We start from the raw sequence: 10,346 nt of genomic DNA, 5'->3' as shown, positions 1-10,346 counted from the left end.
GGATTTTCGGGGAACTGGTGAAAACACAGTTAGGAGTTTGACTAAGCAGTTTCCACATGTGCTGGCTTTTGCAGTTTGGTCTTAGGAACCCACTGGTAAGGTGTTGCTAGGCTCACATATAAGCAGGACTGTGTTTCTCTGGAGATGAGTGCAGGTCTTCTCCTTTGCAATTGTTGGAAACAAAGATGTAGCCAGGGATTCTGAAATATGCTGACCATACTGAAAACATGCAAATATGATCAGGCATCTAGTTCCCTTGGTTTGCCGTGAAAAATGGCTGTTTTCTGTAGGGGAGAGTAATTTGAAGAATGGTTTTCACAGCAGTTGGAAGTCCATTTTTTTGCCTTAATAGTCCAAATAAGGTGGAGAGGAAGGAAAAAGCAAGTGCTTGAATCCCTGAACTAGATTCCATGTAGTAATCAAATGAACTGCAGAGCCTGTGCTTCCTTCTGCACACAGAGGAAAATAGGGAGCCTCGATGATGCATCACACACCTCCCAGGCTTAGAGATTCTCCTTTTCATCAACCTTGCTGCATTTCCCAGGAGATCCATAGAAGGGGTCATGACATGAATCCTGAGCAAGAATCCTTCCTCACTCGTTCTCCAGCAGCACATAGAGAAAGGAAAGGGTCCTGTGGGTCTTGTTTGGCAAATGCAGTGTGTAGACCACATTAAGTGAAATACATTAGTAATATATTCCTTCTGTGCCTCTGCACCATCCAAGAAAAAAAAAAAAGCCAGAAAGCCAGTGTGTTAATATGCTATCTCACCACATAATACATAAAATGTCACCTAGCTGCACTTCTGGGCATCTGCTTACTTATGTAGTCATGTGGATTAAGACTTCAATCTATCCACTTGGTTGTTTTGCAGTGGGCATCAGCTGTGATGATTACTGACACTTGCAACACCCCCTCAAAACAAGCAGAACTCTGGGAAAACGAAACTATCGTCTCAGCACAACCTTCAAAATCTTACCACCGCAGGTAACAAAGCTTTTCTCTGTCCTTTACCCTAAAAGCACTGTTCTTCATGCTTATCCCGAACAGCAAGGACTGGCCTGGAGCAGTTGACACCTCCAGCGTGCTGCAGCCTCACACACTTTGCTGTCCCTGCATTGACTGAGCCAGGCTTCAAAGGAAGACTTCCTTGGCTCTTTTGTGCCAAGATGTAAGCAGACAATGGCAATATTGCCAAAAAAGGGGCTGCAGGATTCAGTCGTCAAGCAAATAAGCTTGAGTGAGCACTAGAAATCCAGTTTCCACAGATTGCCAATGAAAGGGAGAGGTATCAGTCCTGGAGGCAGCTTCCTTTTGGCCTTCTGGATGTTCAGGAATATCAGAGAAATTCAGAGACAAAGACAAGAACACCCACAAAAATGTGACTTCTAGAAAAACCTTGCTGTCCTCCGGTCCCTCCTCACCTGAGCTGCGAGGCCCTGAGCCACCAACACCCCACAGGCTCTCGCCGTGCAGGAGCATGTGAACAGCCCAAGCAAACCGACCATGTCTAGTCCCACGCGTATGCGGTTGGGCCGCAATGGAGCGTGTCCCTTGAACCATGCACAGCGGGAGCAGGATAATGGATTAGGTGAACTGAGGTGGGTTTTAAGGGAGCATTCACACACCAACCAAGGAGTCGCACGCATACCACCAGAGACTCTGACCGCCGGGACCGGAGTCCCTTCGCAGCAGGCGACTCCGGTGAGCCAAACGGGTGCCCTTTCCAACTCTTCACACACAAACTCACTCTCAGGCGCTTCCACTTCCCTCAGGCTCAACCCTCGGCTTCCCAAAGCAAAATCTCTGATGTGATGTGTGCCAGATGAATTTATTGTGGTACAGCAATGATGAACAGCTCGAGCTGGGTGCCTCCGGAGAGGGACCCCGAGCAAAAGAATCTCTGGAAATTATACCCTTCCAATCAAAGTTTCCCTCCCTCCACACGCCAGCCAGTTCAGTCCAATGGTAGTATTCAGGTTGGGGTTCTCCTTCTTGCCCATCAGATCCTTTCTCTGTCTATCGACGAGCTGCTCCTTTTTGTTATCTCGAGGAGGCAGCGTCTGCTGATGGATGTGGCTATCTTATCTTTCTGGTTTACACCAGTTTCGGGCCTTCCCTTATGCAACTAAGTAAGAGTTCAGTGGAAGTTCAGCAGTATCTAGGTGAAAGTTAAGCTTGCGGCCTAAGGCTTTCTACTAATGCTATACAATGGATTCCATTTGAGCTAGGAAGGGACTGCTATAACAGTGGGCCACGCTTCAGCTATCACCCTGAGAACAAAGCTGGTATTCTGGTCTGCACATTTAAAGACCTGGTTCAATTCCCTGCTCTGCTACAGTGATTCTGGGCAAGCTGCTTCATGTAGTTTCATGTTATAACCAGTCTGTAACCTCCCTATAAGCAAGATGCCTTGAAAACAAATAGCCCCGCCTCTCATTTTCCCTTTCACCAGGGTTGGATCTAGCAGCCACAGAGCCATAGAGTGGATTAATTTGGCTGATCTAGTGGAAAACCTTTCTTTTGCAGTAACAGTGTCTGCTGGCTCAGCAGCCAGAACACACCTGCCGACTGCTGTCTCACTAAGCAGAGTGAGAACATGGCCAAGGACAAAAGAGGCCGGGACAACTCCTTTTGGCAGACTCACTGATCATTTTAGCTGCAGCATGAATCTTTATCTGAATCCCCTCTGCTTCAGACTCCCTCCTACCTGAACTCCTAGGGTTATTGCTGTCACAAATGCATTCCCAGTGACAGGAGACAGAGAACTACCCTCTACAAAAATTATATTACGCTCAGAGGTGATTGTTTCCTTCTAATGCACTAAAACATTCTCAGCTAATGACCTAATAAGATTTTATAGGTAGTAAGTGTATGGATGGCTCAGGGATGAGGAGACATCATAATGGGAGGACTTTATGGAAGACTGAAAACAAATCTAATAAATGTTATATTCTTCAGAAACACTGTGAAAGACAACAAAGCATTGCAAAACACTTCAAGAGACAGTGCAAAAGAGCCCAGGAATCGCCAGCACTGTTATCTCCTCCAAATCAAGCCTTTCTGTAAGAGATTTGTTTGGTTGTGTCCATCTTCAGCATCAGGCATTTGAAGGACTTCCAGTGTGTCTGCCACTGCTCGGAAGAGGTTGTATGGGAGGAGGACAGCTGTGGCCTGTATTGGACAAATGATTTTGTTGCAGCTGGATGTTAAGGATGGGAGTTTGCCCTCTCTTATTGAATGTGCATCTGATAGCACCGCTGTCCCATCACGACCACTCCTGGAGAGGCCTGGGCAGCTGACTCTGCTCAGCAGCACAGTTGCAGGGACGCTGCACCCTCTGCTGTCATCTTAAAGTCTCATTACATGCCCAGTTCCCTCTGCTTTCATTCTGGATCTTAGAGAAGGGAAGAAAGAGTGAATAATTCTTGCCACGGTGCAAGGCAGCAAGATGAAGCTAATGGGCCTGGGTGACTCCATGATTCACAGTAGATCAAAGATGTGATTGTCGGCTCACAAAGAGTATGAATTTCCAGTTGGATTCAGTTTTACAAGTTTTTACCTTTATACTTCCATCCTAACGATATCTTTGTGCTGACCTCTGGGTGTCCTCTGAGAAAGCCCAATCCAAGTGGGTTTGCGTGTGACCTCCTTAGCCTCTCCTCTCCGGGATGAGTCAAAGTATGGAGCAGTGCCCAGTGCAAAGTGGTTGTTGCAGTTTCTGTCCTGCCAAAAAGAGGTCGCGGAGAACCCAGACCAGATTGTCTTCATCAAATTGCAGAGCTGGGATCGCCTTTAATCTCTAGGCGAGAGAGGGGTGAGTTTGGAGTACAGCAGACATTACAACATGTGCAGTCATTAACGCCAGATGACTTCAGCAAACAATGGTTTGCAGAATCTCTGATTTTTCAAAGCAAATAACATTGAAGGGCGGTAGGAAATAATATTTTAAAATATTATAAGTCTGTTTCTTCATGTCTGAACAAACTATCCTGTCTCATAAGCAGTGTTAAGAAGTGCATTGAATGGTAGCAAAAGATCACACTGGAAGTTTCTCAATGGCAGATGTTCGTTCCAGAGATCTGCCGATCTGCTGAATTCAGAACACTCCATGGGATCTTCTTATTTCATTGAAAGCTTTAGGACAAGTTTACAGAGTCCCACTCCTCCACCGCTGTCCTCCTGTGCCATCCTGCACAGACAGAGCCCTGTGGTGTCCCTGGAAACTGTAGCTGTTGTCTCTTTCTTCTTTACCAAAGAATGTGAAAAGCATGCAAGTTCTTCACAAGCAAAAACCTTCTTGTGAAGATCTGGGAGATGGTTCAGGAGCTAGGGCAAAATATCCTATACCAGTAGCAAACACATAGCAGCCTTGCCTTTCTTCTTTCTAATTAAATTCCTAGCAGCTCTCTCAACATATTGAAGTATCCAAGATAATTTCCAGCACTAAGATCTACTATTTGATTTTACCAGAACTGTATTTCAGCACTACGAGGCTGGTTCAGTTTCAGGACTCTGATTAGCAGCATCTAAAATACATGGCTAGAGCACCATTAGGAAACATGTGAAACACCTAATCTGAATGACCACAAAAAAAAGAACCCTTTGGATGTCAAGAAAATTAAGCTCCAGAGGAGGAAAAACCTCAAGAAATTGTTTCTTTTCATCTGTCAAACAAGTTTTTTAGATACTTCTGCTACAGTACTGTACTGTCAGCCTAACTGCTGCTGTAGCTGCCTTGCAGTTTTTTCTGCTTTTCATGTTTTGTCCTGTGGAGCACACTGTATCCTTTGGGGTTCTTTTTAGATTTCTTTATGTTGATCATTATTCCATTTGTGCTGTTTATATTATTAATTTTCTTTCTATTGTGAGACTCCTCTGTCTCAACCTTTCTACATGTGCAGGATATAAGCTTCAAGCAGTGTTTCAACTGGTTCTTCCTGAAACAGCTGCATAGAACCAAAGGTACTTACTCACAGGAGGCTGGGATATGGTACCCAAATTAAACGTAATTCGCTGTTCCTCTGAATCATGTTCTTTACATGATACGCACAGTGAAATAATTGCTGCAAGCAATCACAAATTTCTTATTTGTGAGGTCACACTGGAGAGCGATAGGTCTTAAAGAATAATGGGCTGGGAAAGAATGAGTCCTGAACTGAAATGTGCTAGTGACTATATTGGTTACCACCAAACATGGCAAAAGAAAGGTAGGTGGGTAAGTCAGTGTAATTTAGGCTGGTATATTTTAAGGAGAGAGTCTTGAATAAATACCTATTTTTTGTATGGAGCACCAGGGATTTCTTTGGAAGTTCTGTACTGCTAAGTACCATACCAGTTCACCTCTGTAACTTTATTTGAACTTGGAAATCTCTCTTTTAGGCTGCCTGTGCGTGCAACAATAAACTGAAAGTTTTCAAATTGACTTAATTGTTCCCTGAGGGTGAAAATACTGCTTCCTTAACTGGCTTTTGGCTGAGCCACAAATGCTCCATTTCATTCCTTCTCAGGTAGAAGGCCCTCCTAAATCCATACTTTTTTCCATGGACTCTGGCAGTGACATTTAGTTTTGCAAGAGTGAGCTGCAGATACAGCATTACTCCACATAGAACACACCTTATTGACACGGCATCTTGCGATTATCATTTATCTGCCATCTACTTTAAATATACATTGTGTAACTTCCTGCAGATGCTGTGTTGGCTGTGTTGCTGTCGGAAACCAACACAGCCTCAAGCCTGTTTCCAGTGGTGGGGCGAGGAGCTGGGTCAGGAAGGCTGGTCTCCTTTGTTCATCAGACACTGCTAGACTAGGAAAGAAAAACTGGGTCTGCTAAATATCCCTGTAACTCCTTGGTGCTCCCTGTTCATCTTCAGTGATGACCAGGAAGAGAGCTGAACTTCTTTTACTCCAGCACTAGGAGAGGCTTTTCTTCCCATCACTTCTCTACACTCCTTATAATTTTTCTTTTCTGGACACTCCAGAAGGACAGGGGCTTCTGGGCTGAAATTTTTTTAGTATATGACACTTTTTTACCAGCTATTTCTCACCTAGTGCCCTGTAGTCTCTCAGGTCCTGTGGATACTTGCCTCTCAACCAGTGGGGGGAATTGTAAAAGCTATTTAGGATGGAAATTCTGTTCCATGTACATGCAGGGAGAAAAAAAATCTAAATTCTTTAGATTTGGGCTAAAAAATAGGGTTCAAAGCTGCTGTGTTTTTAAAATTTGATTGCTCTATTTCCTGTGGATGTCTCTAGAGTAAGGAGAAATCTACAGTTAAACCCAAAATTTTTTATTAATTTTTATAATATCGCAAGGACCACTCAAAGCTCTGGAGCCTGGCAGTTGCCTCTTTCATCCAGTGCTCACAAACTGATCAGGGGTATGTAACACAAACTCCTGCTTAGGTTGTGGTAAAATGCCTCCTTGAGAACCAGCAACCCACGTGTCCCTTCTCTGGGCAAATGTATCAGCACTAACAGTTAAACAATTTTAATACTGGCCACTTAAACTTGAGCTCTGCTGTACCTCTGCTGACCAGTGGAAGTGGGCTAATAGATGGGATCAGAAAGTTAAGGCTCCTCTGCTGGAAGGGGAAATGAAGATTAAAAATTGGCTGTTTGTTAATAATTACACTGATAACTGAGTTAAAAGAACCTTACCTCTTACAGAGTTCATTCATCTCCCTCCACTGGTGGGGCAACTGAATCTTGCCTGCTGTCTCATCATTGGTCCTGCAACTCAGGAACATTGTACACCGTGCAGTCAAGAGTGTGAGTGATGCTTTTGGGTCCTGGCACTCCTAAATAAAGCTGTACTCCAGATCCTGACTGGTGTTTGTTGCCCTGAACGGGCTTCCTGCAGGGGACTAGTTGCCTGTGCGTTGGCTCTGGGCTTTACCTTCTAAACTAGAGAATCATAAACTCATTCCATACTGTTCCTTTATAAATCATGACTCTGAACTGGTTTGAACTCACTTGAGCTGCAGAAAAAGTAAGCAAAACCCATGGGATTTGGTCTCAGAGAAGGCACCTTCTTGGTAGAGCTGATTAGTCCAGATCTCCTGTGCTGAATGACTGTTAAAAGGCAAAAAGGCACCATAGTGTAATTCATCTCAACAAATGAGAACAATTTCTAACAGTGTGATTTCAGTCTAGAGAGGCACCTGAAAGGACTAGGGCACAAGGATGAAATTAAATTTACCTACGCATGCTGGAAAAAGTTAAAGAGCTGACATTTCTTTCCTTAGGTACAATTTTTATCTACAAATCTAATCTAACAAAAAGGCAAAAAGGCACCATAGTGTAATTCATCTCAACAAATGAGAACAATTTCTAACAGTGTGATTTCAGTCTAGAGAGGCACCTGAAAGGACTAGGGCACAAGGATGAAATTAAATTTACCTACGCATGCTGGAAAAAGTTAAAGACCTGACATTTCTTTCCTTAGGTACAATTTTTATCTGCAAATCTAATCTAACAAATTGACATGCTGATTCAAATCACAGTACTCATATCTCCCACCAGCTGATTGATGCACAAAGCTGCCTTGGCCAGAATATTTTAGGTGAAATGACAAAGGTGTTTTTCAGGCCCCATATTTGCCATCTCTTGTCCTCCAATCACTGTGTGGTATGGCTCATCTGATCTTTCTGAACTATATCGTCAGGTGTAACAGACACCCAAGTAAACCAAATATTCCTTATACAGTCCTACTTCCAAAAGGATGCCCTTGCTTCATTCTGCAGTGTGTTTCTGCATGCGCAGCCCTAGACCTCTCTCTCATTTCCTCTGTATATTTGTGTTCAGGGTGGTTTTTGCAGGTATGTTAGCTGTATTTTTCACACATTGAAATTCAACTGTCTCCAAATCTCCATAAATCTTTCCTTTCACGACACCGAAGTCTGTTGTTCCTTGCAATCTTATTCAGCTGCAAACATTATTCATGTAGCATTTCACAATGGCAAATATAATGGAGATACTGATGATAAAAAAGAAGTGGGCAGATAATGACATTTAGGGCATAAGGATTTTATGGGGAAGGATTTCCTCATCTTGGGTTACCCACAGTTCACCTATCAAGGCTGCCCTGACAGCATGGACTTGAATGCAGATCTCACATCTGATGATACAGGGCTCTTTGACAATGCATTCAAGGAAGCGTGTGTAACCCCAACTCAATTAGCATATTATCTCTTCTTTTTTTTACCCAGAAATATGATTCAAGTACTGAAGAAAATCTGATTTACTGTTCACAATGCATTTTTCTCACCTGAAGACATCTGGAAAATGAATAAATTAGGCTTTGAAAAGAGCAAAGGCAAATGAATTAGGCGCATTTTAGGTCATAGTCCGGGATTACAAGTTGCTTGGATGAGGATTTTTTTGTAGTCTCTCAAGCTACGTAGCAGGAACTTAGTCAGGGCACTGCCTGAAAGCAAGAGCACTGTTCAAATGTAAAACAGAAGATTGTGACAGTAAATGTTCACACTGAAGTAAGATAAATATTGAACTATTTTAATTCTGAGGAGATTACATAAAACCTAAATACAGCCATGCTGTGTCAGACGAAAGTTCAGCTAGTCTCATGTTCCATTCACATGATAGCAAAGTTCAGGACAAACCAGAAGCACTGTATTGGTATTAAACAACCCAAAAGAAGTTCTGCTGCTGAAAATGTATCTGATTGCTTTTTGAACAGAAATAAATGGTTAGTACAACATCCTGTGATGAAGCATAGCTTACCAACAAGGTGTGTGCACTTGCTTGAACAGAAGGGGGAAAAACATCAACTCTTACTTTTAATCTTTAGATGGATGCAAAACCTACCAAACTTGGACAAGACTCTTTTTCTCTATTTTCTGCTTTTTCCTTTTTTCAGGATAAGTAGTTTCTCTGGTATTTGGCATCCAGCCTGCCATATGGTTGTGGCACTAACATTGTTACCCAGGAGAGCCCTACTGTGAAACAGAAATAAAAGCACAAGAAAAACGTTCGCAGGGAGTCTTAGTATCAGAAAGCTTGGCAGTATTTTCCTTACCCGTAACCTTAGCAGAGCTGGGCACCATATGATGTTAGGCAGCTCTCTCCAAGTTAATTTTATCAGATTTCCTCACTTTCTGTTCTACCTTCAGGTCTCTTCAAATCTTTATGGGAATACATGGGTATAAACTGGTGATGCAGCTTTCCAGACCTACGGCACTGGCCCAGAAAACAGGGTCTGGCTGCTTGACCCACGAGGGCTGATCCCCACAGAAGGCTGCACACAGCACATTGGGTCCACTGCTCAAGCCTGACAAGACTGTTGTGCAAGACTAAACTCAGTCAGCTGCCTGTCTCCAGGCAGGAGAGCTGGGGGCTCCTGTCCTTCAGCCAAGCTTTTAGAGACTCTTCAAAATCAAAAGTGCTTCTTTGTACTGCCTGGTAGGGGTCTGGTGCACACAATCCCTGAGTAGCTGAAACAGGCAGTGAATTATCAGTTCTTTCCACCATGTGCCACTCCAAAGTCCTGCCTAGTCATGGGAAAGCTGATCTGTCAACAGCACTGAGCACAGATGCAGTCTCGATGGACACAACATTCCAGCCCTTGAGCACAACGAGGTTTACACACATCTTATCATTAAGCATCTTCAGTGAGTGGGAGGATGACAAGAGGAGAGAGCAAAGGCGGTGAGAGACATCATCTCTAGCAGGGTTAGTGGAGAGGAGCAGGTGTGGGAGGGTAGGGTGGAGGACAAGTGCAGATAAAGCTGGAAAGGAGGCTAAGCAGAAGCATGTAGGTCCTGGAACAGTAGTCGATATCGGGAAGCTGTGTGGAGTAACAGGCTGAATTATTTATGACAGCTATTGCTGTTGTGAAACCCGTTACTGTCCTGATTTCCCTTCCACCCCAGTGGGTGTGCAGATTCACAGATTCACAGAATGGTAGGGGTTGGAAGGGACCTCTAGGGATCATCTAGTCCAACCCCCATGACAGAGCAGGATCCCCTAGAGTAGATCACACAGGAACAAGTCCAGGCAGCTTTGGAAAGTCTCCAGGGAAGGAGACTCCCCCACCTCTCTGGGCAGCCTGTTCAGTGCTCTGTCACCCTCACAGGGAAGAAGGGTTTCCTCATGTTCAGGGTGAACCTTCTGTTTCCCAGTTCATGGCCACTGCCCCTCGTCCTGTCACTGGGCACCACTGAGAAGAGCCTGGCCCCGTCCTCCTGACACCCACCCTTTAGATATTGATAAGCATTGATAAGATTCCCCCTCAGTCTCCTCCAAGCTGAACAGACCCAGCTCTCTCAGCCTCATGTGGAAGGTGCTCCAGGCCCTTCGCCATCTCAGTGTCCCTGCGCTGGGAC

The sequence above is a fragment of the Eurypyga helias genome, unplaced genomic scaffold (genome assembly GCF_000690775.1).
Source record: "Eurypyga helias isolate BGI_N326 unplaced genomic scaffold, ASM69077v1 scaffold6087, whole genome shotgun sequence".
NCBI classification, from domain to species: Eukaryota; Metazoa; Chordata; class Aves; order Eurypygiformes; family Eurypygidae; genus Eurypyga; species Eurypyga helias.
This window is presented reverse-complemented; position numbering follows the sequence as displayed.